The sequence below is a fragment of the Pan troglodytes genome, chromosome Y, assembly GCF_028858775.2.
Source record: "Pan troglodytes isolate AG18354 chromosome Y, NHGRI_mPanTro3-v2.0_pri, whole genome shotgun sequence".
Classification (NCBI taxonomy): Eukaryota; Metazoa; Chordata; class Mammalia; order Primates; family Hominidae; genus Pan; species Pan troglodytes.
The window spans coordinates 15,394,774-15,412,439 of NC_072422.2; the positions used below are offsets into that span (position 1 = coordinate 15,394,774).

General features: G+C 40.8%; 1 pseudogene; it reads left to right on the top strand.

Moving 5' to 3' along the window:
- Positions 1-11,738, top strand: part of LOC736791 (RNA-binding motif protein, Y chromosome, family 1 member F/J-like) — a 366,893-nt pseudogene extending 355,155 nt beyond the window's left edge.
- Positions 11,739-17,666: the final 5,928 nt, after the last annotated feature.

Sequence of the window (17,666 nt, forward strand, 5' to 3'; positions counted from 1 at the left end):
ATGTTACATTGATTAGAACCAGCAAGCATGTGTTAAATGTTCATTTTGTTCAATAATTACAGCTATTGTCAGGCCTCTATCAGTATGTGAGAAAAATAAAATGTTAACAGAATGATGACTTTAGTAGGGAGATAAATCTGAAAATCAACTTTATTTTCCTGACACAGTTCACACAATACACAGATACTGCTACTTTTTCAAGGGCAGCATGCTGCAGAGTGAGTGATAATAAATATGCACTGGGTCAGTAGTGGCTGGGGATGAGTAGTTTCTTCCAGTCTTGCCTGGTGATGGCAGAAGTATCTGACATAGTTTTTTTTTTTTTTTTTTTTCCTACGTGGTCCACTTACATGACACTCCCAGGTCATCATATGATAGGTCTGGGGAAAATGAAGGAAATAATAGGCTAGATATATGTAAATTATGTGCTGGAAATAGAAGCTTAGCACACAGAGAGTAGTTGATTCATCTGGCCACAGTGGTTTTGTCATCTCTTATATACTTACAACTACCTATTTATGGGCTGTTTGCTAATGACTATTTAAAAAAATGTGTTTCAGCAGCAATGGCCTAAAAATGCAACTAGGTATTTAATTAAAAACTACTCAGTTTCCCTTTCAATCAAATTATGTGTTGAAAAGTGCCAATAAACACATGGTGTAATCATGAAGCCTTGTAGTCCGTGTTGGGACCACAGGCTAAAATTGATATCCTGAAATCCAGAATACAGTGGGCTAAGGGGAAAAAGCAGCTGCTATTTCAGAAGGTAATACTTAGTTACATTAAGAAAACTAAGCCTGAAGATGACATTTTCACAGGTTTAGTGTGTGAATTTGAAAAAATTAAGCATATAATTCTGAGATGCCTGGCTTTTTATTTATATTATATTACTATTTTTAAAAATCAATTGTGTACATTTTAATACTAATTTTTCCACACTTAAGAAATATGCATCAGTAATTGTTAGTATGTTAGTTCCATTAGCTACAGAAGAAATTCCAAAAGAATTGAATAATGCCATTTAGATGTTTCAAATAGAAAATTAAATTAAAAAACGGTTTGAATTTTTAATCAATCACTGCAAACAAGATAAAGCTGTTGAAATTCTATCGTGCCAGAAATAAAACATTGAACAATGTGTGATAAATGATTTTTAATGTTCAGTGAAAAAGCTACATATTGGTGATAACTTTTATTGCTGACAAGAAGAAGCAACTTTGGAAAAACTTGCAAGTAGCTTTATTTAAAAATCAATATAAAATTAAAAGAAATGCATTTTCCAGAAAAGAACTATGTATAATTATTGTTAAGAAACAGATTAATTCATATAAATATGTTCCAGAATCGTTATTCTGCCTACTATTTCTAATATTTAAATAATAAATTTAAAGAAGTTATTTTTCTCTTTTGCTTCAAGATATATAATTGTGGTTTTAAATTTTTGAAGGGATTTCATTTTCAAAAATAGTTGGAAGATAACTATTTTATAGATCCATCCATACAGTAAAAACAATTTGCCTATAAGGAAATAATATGTTAAATAATACATGATTTTGTATATGTTAGTACTCTTTTATCCTAAAAAAGTTTCCATTGGAACAATAAAGATTTTAGTCACCCTAATTTTACTAAATATCATTAGATAGTCCTGTGGATTGATGGGAAAAAACTATGATTCCTTACATTCTTGACTACACTCGGTACTTATTATTTTAATAGTTGACAAACTAATGAATGAAAGTGGGAACCTAATGTGGTTTTGATTTATATCCCTGGATTACTAATAAGCTCAAGCATCTAGCCATTATTCGTTGGTCATTTGACTTTCCTCTTTTCTAAAAAGGATCTAATTATTTACCTGTACTTCTTTCTTCTACTGGGCTAGATTGTGTGTATTTTTTCTTGTACATTTGTATGAGTTATTTTGATTATTTTGGATACTGGTGTTCTTATTTATATATGTTTTAGTGATGTTCTGGAGTTTTATAAACAACCAAGATAGTTTTTAGAATTTATCATCTGAAGACTTTCAAAAAGCTAACTCAGAAGTCATTTGAGGCTAAAATGCTAACTTCAAATGAAAAAAATTATTTTGCCACTTTAGCAAAACATGTTTTAAAGATACTAATTAGAAAGCACTGAAGTGCTCACTTCTATCTTTTTAATAAAACTTGCATTTAAATAGTCATTTCAACAAAATCCTTTACCCTTACAGTAAGAACCAATTATTAAATGTTGATTACCTAGTTCCTGTATGGTTTTCTAAATATTTCACAATTGTCATTTTGGTAATAATCACTTAGCATACTCGTGAGCATTACTGGTTCTCCAGGTCTCATTCCAGGTGATTGAACCAGGATTTCGAAGGAAAATAGCTACAAATTTCTGGGTATATATTTTATTTATGACCCATGTAATTATTTGAGGATGTTTGTGAAACTCTGATCTGACACATAAGAGAAAGTAAAACAAGAACAACAAAAACCAAAAACAGAACAACAACAATAAAAAAAACCCAAAAATAAGCCACACACAAAGAATATCGAGCCAGGTGTCAGGAATAAATATCTTATCTTTTCCTAACTGCAGCCTTCTCAATTCATATCACCCTATCTTCTTTTTCATTCTTGGTAAGTACTACAACTGTCTAGCACTTCATGGTAGTAATTAACCTGTTAGTTTGCAATTTAGCAAAATATGTGAAACCTATTTCTGAACATTTTCTTTAGGATCATTTTTCTAGCTATACAACATGGGTCAGTTAATGCTATGTATGGCTATAAAATAGCAGTATTTAACAAAAATATTTGACCACTGTGGCCAAATTATCTTCTGTAATGATCCACTGCTACTAAGATTACATTGACATTTTGGAGACTGTACTGACATTTTGAATATCATATACTCAAGGAAGATTGGAAAGCATCTTCAGATGTCATTGTCTATAATGATAAGAATTAATACTCGTATTAACTTTCAAATTTTTGTATGTTAAAGCATGCGTGCAGGTATTGGATGAACAGGTAGGCCACTGAAGCATGGCTGTGGTTAAAGTTGTAAAAGTTTTGGCAAAATTGTGCATAGCAACATCTCCACAGAAAATTTAGATTTTGGCTCAGCTAGGAGATGTTGAAGAAAATTATATTTTTTATTCTTAATGATTCCCCGGCTGGTCCTTAAAGGGAGATAGCACAATATTGTGGAAAGAGGTAGTTTTGCAATCTGAAGTTAGACTGTAAGAGAAGTTAATGATTTTGAGAGCCAAATTTCAGATGTATGAAGTGGGGTCTAAAATATCTAGTACCTGTGTGTGTAGTTATAAAGATCATATAATAACAATTGATTCTATTTCCTTGTACTTTTCTGTAAAACAAAGACATCATTTAATTGTGTTACTTAGTATAGATTTGTGTGGGCATTTTTAAGGATCATTTATCTCATCATAAATAAAATGGTAATACTGGCAGAGAATGGTACTTACTCCAACATTGACATTGCAGAGCTCCAGCTATTCTGTAGAGAAACTGGTGTGAATTGAAAAAAAAACAAAACTGGATGATTGAAGGTTACTTAGTGGCCACTCTTTATTTACTAAGACTGTAATTCTCAGAGAGGACACACAACCTGTGAAGAGTTGGATGTAAATGATGAAGAGTCATTGAGAAAAGGCTGCCTCAAGGATCATCCTCTACATTTCTAGCTTGAAATACAGGGTATTTGGTGCTGTGAATTTCTGAAATAGTGGAATACTGTACGAGGAAACACGTTTTGGGGATGAAATGAAGGTCTGGTTTTGGTATGTGGAGATGTAAGGCATGCAGTTGGATATGCCAAGTCTGAAGGCAGAACAAAGATCTGGCCTGAAGTTGGGAATTTCTTAATGGTCAGCATAGAAAGGGTGTTTTAGCCTTGAGAAAACCCAAGAGGATCCATGACTGAAATCTGAACAACTTCAACACCTGTAGATTTAGTAAAGATGCCAACAAAATACATACCAAGTTCATATTAAAATTAATAGGAAAAGACAAACTACTTAGTGAGAGCTATTCAGGCAACTAGCACTAGGTAGCTATTAGGTAGCAAATTTGGGAAAAAATAAAATGTATAAAGAATCTTTGATCAGGTTTCCAAATATACAAAGTAAAAACCACATACATGTTAGAAGACAATATACAAAATGATATTATGTTAATGGTACTATTTAATGCTAATAGACAAAAATGAAAATTATTGTGAATTAAATCAACGGACAAGGTATTTTCTATCACTGTCTTTTCTTCTCAATTTGTGTGTTGTTTTAATTCACTAAGCAATGACTCCTCTTCTTAATTCCACCAGTTTTTATTTAACACTACCTTTGTTTTTCATATGTGCAATATTACACTGTCCAATAGAGAGGAAATGCAGAATTTGGGCTATTATATCAGAAACACCTTAGCTTTTCAGCTTTGGGCTTCTGGAGTGTGGTTAATTTAAATATTCTCATCAGGCCTTGATTTGTCAGATTTCTGTAATCACTTCTCCAAAATAAACAATGTCTGAAACTGATGTCTACAATTAAATTAAAATTATGCTGGCTTTCAAGATAATTATGTTTATGTAAATTTGATGCTTTTTTTGGGGGGCTGGGGTGGTGGAGACAAAGTTTTGTTCTTGTGACCCAGGCTATAGTGCAGTCGCATGATCTTGGCTCACTGCAACCTCCACCTCTCGGATTCAACAGATCCTCCTGCCTCAGCCTCCCAAATAGCTAGGATTACAGGAATCTGCCAACACACAGATAATTTTTGAATATTTAGTAGGATGAGATTTCACCATGTTGACCAGGCTGGATTTGAACTTCTGACATCTGGCAATCCAAGAGCCTTGGCCTCCCAAGGGGATTACAGGAGGGAACCACCCCGTGTGTGGTTAAAACATATACATGAACATATACATAAGAACTGTTTTCAAAAATTGCTGTGGCCTGCAGAAAAGATTACAGTGAAAAACGTTATTATGAAATTAATTAGGATAGTTAAGCATTTCTGAGAAATTACCTGAAGTACTACATTAAGATTCGTTTTTTAAGGGCACGTCTAAGGCAATATAAGAAATGAGTAAGGCAAGAAAACTTAATGAGATGAAACAAGGATCACATTTACAGAAACATTTTTAGAGTCAATATAGAATTGTAAATCATATGGGGACATTTTATGTAAGTGTTAGCAAATCCAACAAGAAACAACCCATAATGAGTAATGTGACTAATCTGTCTGAAAAAGTAAGCTCATTTTTTTTTAAATGACACAAGTTTTGTTGGGACACTGCAACTTTCAAATCAGTGATGTGAATACAAAGATGAAGTGGATTATATATTGTAAAAAAGAGATGTGCCACATTCTTCCATAGAATGTGTGATGGGTCAATCTTTTTTCCTATGTTTGAGTTTTTTTTTTAAATAATGGAGGAGTTTTCAAGGAATTTGAAAAATAGAATTTGTGTTTGATCCCTTAATGGAAGGCATGTGCTCAGTAACTATCTCAAATTTGGCACTGCGAAAGATGTGTTCATTTTAGGAGGAAAAAAAGTTCCTTTTGAGAGAAAATACCTCGAATTGAACTACAGTTGATGTAAAAATGTTTGTAAAATGCGCTTACGTTAAATGTGCCAGTGTTATTGATAGTACCCTTAATACCTCTAGTCTTTGCATGGAAAAGCAATAAAAGTAGAAGAAGCCAAGGAACCATCTTTTCAAAGTGGTGGTAGGCAGAGACCACCAGCTGCTTCGAGAAACAGAAGCCCTTGTTTAAGTTGTAAGTTAGTCATGTATTGGATACTAGAAGTTGAAAATTTAAAATTTGTTGCTTAACCTTATGCACACAGAAATCATCCAAGTTGCCAAGAAACGAGGGATTATGCTCCACCATCTAGAGGCTATGCATACCGTGATAATGGTCATTCTAATCGGGATGAACATTCCTCTAGAGAATATAGGTACTGTAACTTTTTCTGGATTTGTCAAATAGATTTCTTAAATTGTTCATTCCAACTAACGTTCTATCAGGGCTCCAATTTATCTACATCCTCTCAAACACTTGTTATTTCCTGCTTTTGAAAATTTATTGCCCTTCCAGTGTGAGTGTGTGAAATATGATATCCCATTCTGGATTTGAAATGCATTTTCTGCACCCATTAACTCATCATGCACATGTACCCTAGAACTTAAAGTATAATAAAAAAAAAGAAATGCATTTTCTGAATCACTGAATATGAGTATCTGTCCCATGTGCATCTTGGGCATTTGCCCATTTTATTTGGAGAAATATCTGTTTAGATGTTTGGCCTTTTAATTTTGTTCAAGTTGTAAGTTAGTCATATATCAGATACTAGAAGTAGAGAATTTAAAATTTGTTGCTTAAACTTATGCATACAGAAATCATCGAAGTTCCTGAGAAACTAGGGATTATCCTCCACCATCTAGAGGCCATGCTTACCATGATTATGGTCATTCTCGTCGGCATGAAAGTTATTCTAGAGGATATAGGTACTGTACCTTTTCTGCATTTGTCAAATAGATTTCTTAAATTGTTCATTCCAACTAACATTGTATCAGGGCTCCAATTTATCTACATCCTCTCAAACACTTTTTATTTCCTGCTTTTGAAAATTTATTGCCATTCATCTGTGTGTGTGAAATATGATATCTCATTTTGGATTTGTAATGCATTTTCTGCACCCATTAACTCATCATGCACATGTATCCTAGAACTTAAAGTATAATAAAACAAAAAGAAATGCATTTTCTGAATCACTGAATATGAGTATCTGTCCCTTGTGCTTTTTGGCCATTTGCCTATTTTATTTGGAGAAATATCTATTTAGATGTTTGGCCTTTTAATTTAAAGTTGTAAGTTAGTCATGTATTCGATACTAGAAGATGAAAAGTTAAAATTTGTTGCTTAAACTTATGCACAGAGAAATCATCCAAGTTCCCGAGAAACTAGGGATTATGCTCCACCATCTAGAGGCTAGGCATACTGAGACTATGGTCATCCTAGGCAGGATGAACATTCCTCTAGAGGATATAGATACTGTAACTTTTTCTGGATTTATCAAATAGATTTCTTATATTGTTCATTCCAAATAACATTGTGTCAGGGCTCCAATTTATCTACATCCTCTCAAACACTTGTTATTTCCTGCTTTTGAAAATTTATTGCCCTTCCAGTGTGTGTGTGTGAAGTGTGGAAGCTCCTTTTTTATTTGAAATGCATTTCCTGCATCATTGATTATCAGTGTCTGTTTCATGTGCTTTTTGGGCATTTGGGCATTTTGGGCATTTGGGATCTGTGGGTATTTTATTTAGATGGTTGGCAATTTAACTGTGTTTAAGTTGTAATGTAGTTCTATTTTGGATACTACAAGTTGACAATTTAACATTCCTTGCTTCAACTTGTGCACGCAGAAATAGTCCAAGTTCCCGAGAAACCAGGGATTATACCCCACCACCTAGAGACTATGCATACCGTGATTATGGTCATTCTAGTTGGGATGAACATTCCTCTAGAGGATATAGGTACTGTCATGTTATCTGGATTTATCAAATGGATTTCTTAAATTGTTCATTCGGAAATTGAAAAGACTTTTTTTTTTCAATTTAGTTATCACGATGGCTACGGTGAGGCCCTTGGTAGAGATCATTCTGAACATCTACGTGGAAGTTCTTATAGAGATGCATTTCAGGGATACGGTAAGGGTCCAGGATGGATTTGTAAATTACAGAATTTTATTTAATAGACCGGATTGTTATTTTAATGAAATTCTAAGGAAAATTGTAAAGGACATATGCAACATGTTTAAATATTGAGTATTCTTTTTTTTTTTTGATCATCCCAGAAACATATTTATTCATTTTCATCATTGTGCACAAATAATAAAATAAACAGTGCTTATCTGGTACTCATTATCAGTATAAAGCCTAGGGAACGATATGAAGGTGAGAACTTCAGTTAACGTTAAGAAAATGTGACTGAGCATTTACTTTAGAATTAAGTTGGTTAAGCTGCAAAATACTACTCTTACACTTCTCTTAAATTAAACCTTCTGACTATTGAAGACTTGATTAATATCCTGTCAACAAAGGCGGAGGAAAGCAGATATTTCCAAATAGTACTTTAACTAATTCATGCTTTAATGATAGCAGTACAAATGTTTAAATGTAGTCCCACATATTATTTATCAACCCTGCAGGGACCTCTCATGATGCACCACCTGCACGAGGGCCTCGGATGTCTTATGGTGGAAGCACCTGCCATGCATATAGTAATACACGAGATAGATATGGCAGAAGTTGGGAGAGTTACTCAAGGAGCTGTGGTGATTTTCATTATTGTGATCGTGAGCATGTTTGCAGAAAAGACCAAAGGAATCCGCCTTCTCTGGGTAGGGTGCTCCCTGATCCTCGTGAAGCATATGGTAGCTCAAGTTATGTGGCATCTATAGTAGATGGTGGGGAGAGTCGATCTGAAAAAGGCGATTCGAGCAGATATTAAAGCAAGCATTCAAAATAATAGTTATTGCATACCAAACCTTGTTTGCAAATCAAAAATTGAAATGTTATTTCTGCATCGTTACCTGCATATTACTGACAGAAACATGTTGGTTTTGTGGAGAGAGGTAGATACTGACTTCCTCCATGAATTTTTTGAGGTATTCAAAGGAAAAGGAATTGTTTTCAAAGTAATTTCATACTTGTTGATGCTATTTGAAAAGTGTTTAGATGTAATATCTACCTTAAAATTTTCACAATAAAATTTTACACGTACTGCAAGATGCCTGGTGTTATTGGTTAGCCGCACATGCTTAAAGCAAATTCAATAGGAGAGTAAATTGTGTAGTTTGTTGTACGTTTTCCTTTGTTTCTTTGAACACAGATGCAAAATTAGGGATGTGTTATGTCGCCCTTGCAAGCTGCTCAAGTTTTCTAATTAGGCTGTTTCTCTTTAAAAACTAACAAGGTTAAAACGTTGAAGAAGTCTTCAGAAAGACTACAAAACTGTCTGCCTCACCATAAAATGTTTATTTTTTAGAGGAATAGTACAGGTCAAAGGAAATAATTAGATGTATTGATACTAAAGTTTAAGACATCCAGAACATTCTGTGTGAAGCATTCTGTGACTGAAGAGGATAACGGTAATGAAAACTTTTTTTTTCACCTAAATCAGAAGTGAACCAGCTAAGTTTCTCAGGTGCATACCATAATGAATTTAAATGTTCGTAGTTTAAATGGTGGAAAGTAAGTGTTTTGTCTTGTGAGGTACCCACGTTAATTTTTTCTTGAATATTTTGCCAATGGATGTTGTAAATAATGGTGTAGTAATATGTTCTTACAGATAGGAATAATCTAGAGTGGTTGGGATAGTATCACATTTTTTTGAGATGAAGTGTAGCTTTGTTGCCGAAGCTGGGGTGCAGTGGCTCTGTCTTGGCTTATGGCAACCGCTGCCTTCTGGGTCCAAGCTATTCTCCTGCCTCAGCATCCTGAGTAACTGGTATTAGATATGTGTGCAGCACAGCTGGGCCAATTTTTGTATTTTTAGTGCAGACAGCATTTCACCTTGTTTGCCAGGCTGTTCTTAAAATCCTGATCCACCCTCCTCAGACTCCCGAAGTGCTAAGATCATAGGCATGTGCCTCCACTGTCAGCCTATCGTATTTAATTGATAATACGAATGGAAACACTTTAAACCTCATACTTAGAGGAAAGTGAAGTGTATAAAACATAAACAACAGCATAAAGTTTCCGACGGGATTGCTTAAAGTTTTAAGACATCATTGAATGATAAAAATATTTAGACCGAAATAACTAAATGAATTAATTTTCCTGATTATACAAACTAAAGAAATGAAATACATCAAGTTCCAGAAGTTTTGCAGTCCATAATTCTTACAATTGACAGACTAATCTGCAAGGAGGAAGTATGTTCTTGAAAAATTTTGACACAATCATCAATTTTTATAGGGTAAGTTTACAAATAATTTTAAAGGGAGAAGTTACCAACTTTGATTTTCAAGTGAGTTATTCGTGTTATGAAGTGTTTTCATTCACCTGTAGCATTGTGAGGATGAAGTGAAAAGATAAATCCCCCGCGTCTTGTGTATCTTACTGTCCATTGGTGATGGCTCAGGTCTCTAATTCTAACACTTGGGGAGGCCGAGGCTTGCAGAGCACTTTAGGACAGGAGTTGAAGACCAGGCTGGCCAACACCATGAAACCCTATCTCTACCAAAAATACAAAAATTAGCCGGGCATGGTGGTGCCTGCCTGTAGTACGTTGCAGTTAATTGGGAGGCTCAGGCAGGACAATGGTTTGAACTTGGGAGCCTGATGCTGCGGTGAGCCGATATTGCACCATGCACTCTAGCCTGGGTGACAGAGTGCGACTCCAACACAAAAATACTTATATCAATCAACAAATATATCAATAATAAATAGGGTATCCTTCAGTTCAAGCAGTTATCGATTCTTTTTTCTTTTTTAGAGACAAGGTCTCACACTGTTGTCCAGCCTAGACTGCAGTGGCACCATCATAGCTCACTGCAGCCTTGAACACGGGGTTCAAATGTGCAAGCCTTCCATTTCAGCCTCCCAAGTAGCTGGAATTACAGACACACACCAACCACCATGCCCAGCTTTTGTGTTTGTGTGTGTGTGGTAGGGACAATGCTTTGGATATGTTGTTCAGGCTGGTCTCAAATTCCCAGACCGAAATGATCCTCCTTTCCTGGCTTCCCAAAGTGTTGTGATTATAGCAGTGAGCCGCTGAGTCTGGCATATCTTTTCTTATTATGAGCGACATTCCACCTCACTGAGTCTGGCGTATCTTTTCTTGGTATCAGCGACATTTCACCTTTGCTCTTTTAATTATTTTGAGATGTACAATAAATCATTATTAAGTTTAGTCATCCTGTGCCACTGAACACTAGATATGATTCCTTCTAAGCAAGTATAATTTAATCCACCCTCATCCCCTCTTTGATCCCTCCCTTACCAGTTCACATTACTTGTATCAAAATATCACATGTATGCCAAAAGTATTTACAACTGTTAGGTACAAATTTTCATTCCCTTCCTCCTTCCCTCCCTTCCTTTCTTCCTTCCTGTCTTTCTTTCTTTTTGTCTCTGTATCTTTCTCTCTCACTGATTTATTTTTTTTTTTCAGACAGAATCCTGCCCTGTCACCTAGGCTGGAGTGCATTGGCGTGATCTCAGCTCACTGCTCCCTCCTTATCACGGGTTCAAGCAATTGTCCAGTCACACCTTCCTAAGCAGCTGCGACTGCAATCATATGACACCAATCCTGGCAAATTCTTTGTATTTTCAGTAGAGACCAGGTTTCACAATATTTGCTCAGGCTGGTCTTGAATTCCTTTCCTTTAGTGATCCACCCACATCAGCCTCTCAAAATGCTGGGATCCAGGCATGAGCCACAGTGCCCACCCAGCTGTATGCATTTCTCTCTCCCGTGATCTCTCCTATTTTATTATTTTATTCTCTTTTTATTTCTGAGACAGCGTCTCGCTCTGCTGCCCAGGCTGGAGCACAGTGGTGTGATCTCACTTTACTGCAAACTCCATCACCAGGGTTCAATGGATTCTCCTGCATCAGCCTTCCAAGTAGCTGGGATAACATCCATGGGCCACCAAGCTTGGCTAGCTTTGGTATGATACTAGACGTGGCATCTTGTCATGTCTAATTGCGTATCTGTTTTAAAGCTGGATTGATCAGCAATATTGACTTCCTGGAATGTTTTATGTTTACAAAACAATTATAGTACTACTATTTAGCCTCCTCAGATAAAATATGGTAACACACAAAACATACACACACAGACAAAGACACAGTCAGTGATCAAAAAAATCAGGGTAGGCCACGACCTAAATGAAAGGTGAGCTGCTGCAGTTGCCTAGAATTAAACCAGACCAGAGTTGACCCATACCAGTCTGAGAGATGTGAACAGAGGCTTTCAAACAACTCTATCAGATACATGTTAGATTATTCTCCAGCCATAGCGAAGGGACATTAAAGATCTGTTGTGCTTAGAAGAGTCTGGATGATTTGACTTTTCCAGGGTATTAGCATTCATGATGTTGGCCTTTACAGCTCTCTGCAATGAAGTCAGTAGACAACTCAGTTTTTCTAGGAGTCTGAAGTGCTTTTCAGAATTATCTAAAACTTAGTGGCTTAAAACCATAATTATAATTTCCTAACGGTCAGTCTCTGCAATCGCCCTCAGTCTCTCAGCCAAATGAATGTGGTTCAGGGGCACTCAGGAGGATGCAATCTAGTGATGGCCAAAGATGGGGACATTGGCGGGTGTCTTCTCATCTCCCTGGTGCCATGGCTAGCGTGACTCAAATAGCAGGGGCTGGACTGCTGAGATGCTCAGACACCTTGTTCTGTTTCTTTGAGTCTCTCCATTGGATGTCCCTTCTGCATAGTGTTATCAGGGTGTTAGACTGCGTGATGTACTGGTCGGGGGCTCCTAAGGGGTTTGTCCCCATGAGAGCAGGAGACTTAGGCAGAGCCGTGTCACTGTCTCTAAACTAGGCCAGAGGTGGTCCAGTATCCAGAAACTGCTTGCAGTGTTTTCTATACATTAGAAGCAAGTACTGTGTTCAGCTCCATCAGGAATATTTTCAAATGGGTTTGAGAAGAATTTCAAAGCGTGTTTTAGACCACTACAGTGGCCATGCCTAATAATTCCTTATTTTTACAAGTGCTGGATGGGTTTTTCCCAAAATAATGCTTTTTTGGGGGGTGTGGGGTGGTGGAGACAAAGCTTTGGTCTCGTGACCCAGGCCGTAGTGCAGTGGCGTGATCTTGGCTCACTGCAACCACCGCCTCTTGGGTTCAACCGATTCTCCTGCCTCAGGCTCCCAAATAGCTAGGATTACAGGAACCTGCCACCATGCCCAGCTAATTTTCGAATATTTAGTAGAGATGGGGTTTCACCTTGTTGACCAGGCTGGTCTTGAACTTCTGACATCTGGTAATCCACCAGCCTTGGCCTCCCAAAGTGTGGGGATTACAGGCGTGAACCACCCCGTCCGGCCTTCAAATTATATTTTCCTACCCACTCACTTCCACAATTTTTTGGACCTATCTGCATGTTCTCCTCGGAGGCGGGGGGACGGAAACAGTATCAGAGTTCTTGAAAAATTTATGAAAGAGAGAATGACAATACTATACAAGGCTTAACCTATTCACAATACTGTATTTACTGAATAAAAAGATTACTTTTAAAATTGTACTATTGACTAAATAAATAAAATACATTCTTTCAATCACTCTAAAATATGTGTACATGAAGAGAGTAGAAGAAGGGTTCTAATACATAAACAAATAAATGAGGCTGGGCATGGTGGCTCACGCTGTAAGCCTAGCAGTTTGGCAGGCAAAAGTGGGTGGATCACTTGAGGTGAGGAGTGGGAGACCAGCCTGGCAAATATGGTGAAACCCAGTCTTGACTAAAAATACAAAAATTAGCTGCACATGGTGGCATGCACCAGTAATCCCAACTCCTCAGAAGGCCGAGGCAGGGGAATTGCTTGAAGCTGGGAGGCGGAGGTTGAGGTTGAGCCAAGATCCTGCCACTTCACTCCAGCCTGGGTGACAGAGCAATACTCCTCAAAACACACACAGACACCCCAAAACAACTAAATAATGCAAATAAAAATTTTGTACTCACAGTTCAACTCGCATATCTAACAGAAAACAGAAAGTACATTAAAACAAAGTTTCCACAAAAGGCAAATAAAACAAATGAATCACCTTGCATATAAAATTATAATAAACTGAAGAGAACTATACGGAAAAAAATTCAAAATTTACAAGTAAGTGCTCTAAAAGAAGCTGAAAGTCACTCAAAACTTTTCTGGATTCCATGTCTCTGCAGTGCAAACATGATCATAAAATTTGCTGTGGGCAGAACCATCAAAATGTATCTTACAACTCAATAAACACTTCAAGTCTCACATGAGAATTGTAATGGAAAAGGGACGCGTCTGCTGTATTTCTACACAAATCTGAACAAACACTATTTCTTTGTGCACATTGTTTCACTATTGCAAGAAAATAACTTCCATATTAATATGAGGGGATGTGACAAAGCAGGTCTTCATCATGATAAGTAACACTGGGTGTCCACACCACTACTCAGGTGGGCCTTAATTCCCAGCCAGGTTCCCTCCCTGGACACACAATGAAGGGCTCATCCATTTTGCAATCTCTTCACATTTCCTCCCCTGTGAGCCCAGTGTGGTTCTCCAGATTCCCTGTGTAGCGGCCTCTCTTGTCTGGTGGGGCAGGGTGGGGCAGGGAAGTGTGAGTGATGATGGCAGAGGGCAGAAAGCATCTCAGGGAAGCCTGGGATCATTGTAACAAAAAATGATGGGCGTGGGACAGCCCATCAGGGAGGACGTAGAGAGGGGCCTTGGGAGGATATCTGCGTGGAGGGTGAGAGGGCCCTGGTTGAGCCCAAACTGAGCCCCAAGTGGTAGCCGGCCTCAGGACTCAGCCGGTGAGGGATGATGAGACAGCCACCACTTGAGCCTTGCTTCTCACCCACTGACCTTAGACACTTATTCCTCTTAGGCGGCTTAAGGTGCCCCAATCCTAAAATGTGGGTGTTACAGTCCTTTGATGGCCATTTCTCCGCCAGCCCATGGATGGCGTGGGATTGCTCACTGCAGTCACCTCCCTGAGGCTTGGATTCTCCATGTGGGGCACAACTCCAGGAATCAACCGCCTCTCAGTCCCCAGCCCTAGACTGCTCACCTGGCCTCCTCTCTGTTCACTCTCTAATGGCCTCCCTCCCTGGAGAAGTACTGCAGGGGATTGAGCTACAGGCTCTGGCTGATGATCTAGGGGACTGCAGAAGTGGGTACAGGTTAGTTCAGGTCATGGCTCAAAGCCAGTTCCCCAGAGGCCAAGGAATGACCAGCAAGATCCTTTCCCATGATGCCCTACCTGGCGCTCACCTCAGCAATCCTGCCAGAACCTGGGCAGTCATGCTCAGCCAACCAGCTGAAGAAGGTCAGGTAGGAGCTGTACGGCCTGCAGCTGGAGGCTTGACCTTCCTGATCCCACAACCACTAGACTGCAGTGGAATGAGACATCCCGTATCCTGCAGAGAGAGGAGTCAGGAAGGTTCATGCCAGACCTACCCTCCCACACACCAGCTCCCCTACCATGCTGGGAGGCGCTCCTTACCGAGGATGCCAAGGCAGTACTCCCGAATGATCACTTCATTGTGGAAGTAAAGACTGTGATAAAAGGAAAACTTCATCCTGCCGCCGGTACCCGGAAGAGTTGCTTTCCTCCCCTTACCTGGCCAAGAAGGAGAAAGAGGACGTACTCAAAGCAGCATTTCATGTAGCTGGGGTGAGGTGACCTGTTAGCTGGGGTGAAGCGTGTGTTTCTCCTTCCCAACTCTCTCATTGAGACACCCCCGGGTCCCAGGGGTACCTCAACCTGACCCAGACACCAGACCCCTCCCGAAGACTCAGGCTCCTTAGCCTGACCTGCAAATCCATCACGTACGTAGCTTAGCAGGACTTCATCATCATTTGTGATCCCGGCCAACATCTGGGTGTGCCGCACAATCTGCCTCTGGTCAAGGAGCCGCCAGATGATTGGGTGGGCGTGCAAGGAAACACCCTGCAACTTTGCAAGAGCACGGAGAGTGTGGGGCAGGGCACCTTCCCTTCCAGGCCCTCTGTCTCTGTCTGGCGTGGAGGGCACCATCAGAGCTGTGGTGGTCTTGGTGGTGGGTGGAGGCAGGCCCAGACAACCTGCTCTGACCAGGGACTGGCACTGAAGAAGTGGGCAGGGGGTTGGGGGCGGGGTGTTGTTGTGTGAGGCGACTACTTGCTCGGCGTTTCTGAGCTGCAGGAGGCCCTCCTGTGCTGGGTGCTAGACAGGCTCTGCTGCTGTCTGCGTGTGTGGTCTCTCCTTCTCCTGGTCTCCCTGAGGGGTGCACGTGTCCACCCCAGGCAACCGCTGTGGGTAGAAGTAGCTACGGGGCTGTGCCTGGCTCTCCCCATGGAGCTCGAGTGGTTTCAAGGGAGCTTATATATACTCAGGGCCTAAACATCTTCGGGTGCAGTGCTGGCACAGGGAAGAAATTGTGTCTGGGGAGACAGTGCCTGCCTTGCATAGGACAGCAGCCCCGTGCACAGTGACATCGAGTCTTGAGCACCTTGTGTTTCTGGGGTAAGCTTGCTGGACACAGGCAAGGGGAGCAGGGAAGTTCCATGGCTGGCATGGGCATGCAGACTCCCCTTCCTCCAGGGACTTTCCCAGTGAATCGTATCCTTCAACTTTCTGCTGTTATGATGGGTCCTTGGCGCTGCTGTTCTCCCTGGTGAGTGCTGTGCTTGGCTTCCTGTCCCTACCACATGCCCTCAGGGCACATGCAATTCAGCTGCCCTCCTATGTGCATGAGCCTGTTCTCGGTTCCCCTTGTTGTCCCCCATGCCCTGAATCCTGGCTGACCGCCAGTGCCTACCACCTTGTTTCCCCCCACCTCCGCTCCCGGGAGCTCGGCGCCCATCCCCTGCTGCCAACCATCCCGAATTGGAAGCTGCAAGGATATGGCTCTGGCCCAGAAGCCGGGGATGCCCTGTGGCCTGGGACATTCACGTAGCGGAGCTCCAAGTGAAGGACGTCCAGCGAGTCTCTTGCTGGCCGGGGCGTACTGGGGCCAGGGCCAGGCTGTGCCTGCAGGTCCTCCTGCTGTGGCTCCACATTGGCCTCCTCCTTGGCCACCACCTCCATCTCTGCAATGATGTCATCCCCCACTAGCATGCCTCTTCCCCCAGGGTTGTCTTCCTGCTCTGTGCACAGACCATCCTCTCCTGCACAGCCTCCAGCCTTAACATGGTGCCCTCCTTGAGGCTCCAACAGAGCAAAGCCTGTGCCTCCCACCCCACCCCCACGGCAGCCCTCGACTCTGGGGGCAACTCCAGGAGAGGCCTGCGGGCCTTGCCCTGCTGAGAACCACATCCTACACCTATGTGGAACAGGGTTCCTGGGGAGCCCCACAGGGCCCTTAGCCTGTCACTCTCACACTGCGGCTCAGATACCCAGCAGGGTTAGCTGCGCACAGCAGCCCTGGAGTCGGATGCCAAGGCCCTGGCTTCCAGAGCCCCGCTAGCAGGCACCACGGCCACCACTGCACTTGTGAGAGCCTCTGCACCAGCAAAGCAGTGCACACGGATCACTGCATTGGCGACCATGGCGGTAGGCCTCCCGTGTGCCCAGGACACAGGATGAGAAGTCCTTTGGAATGCCCCTGTGAGTACAGCATCCTCAGGGAGGAACCATGGAACTCGGAGTATGTATTTGCCTAGACCTGACAGAATCCTTGCAGGGTTTCAGCTTCTGGTGCAGAGGAATTCCACCTCAGCAACGTACCAGTCGACTTTAGTCCCACGCACCCGCCCTGCCCCAATCCCCCCAAGCCACCGCCGCTGCCCTCGCCCCAGCGGGCAGCGCTTGTCCCTCTCTCTCCCCTCTGGATCTGCAATATTCGGTACCATCAGCCTAGCCTGCTTAATGAAGTCAGATGTTTCATGTGTTCCCTGGGGGCTAATTAATGTCTTGCCACACTCAGGATGCC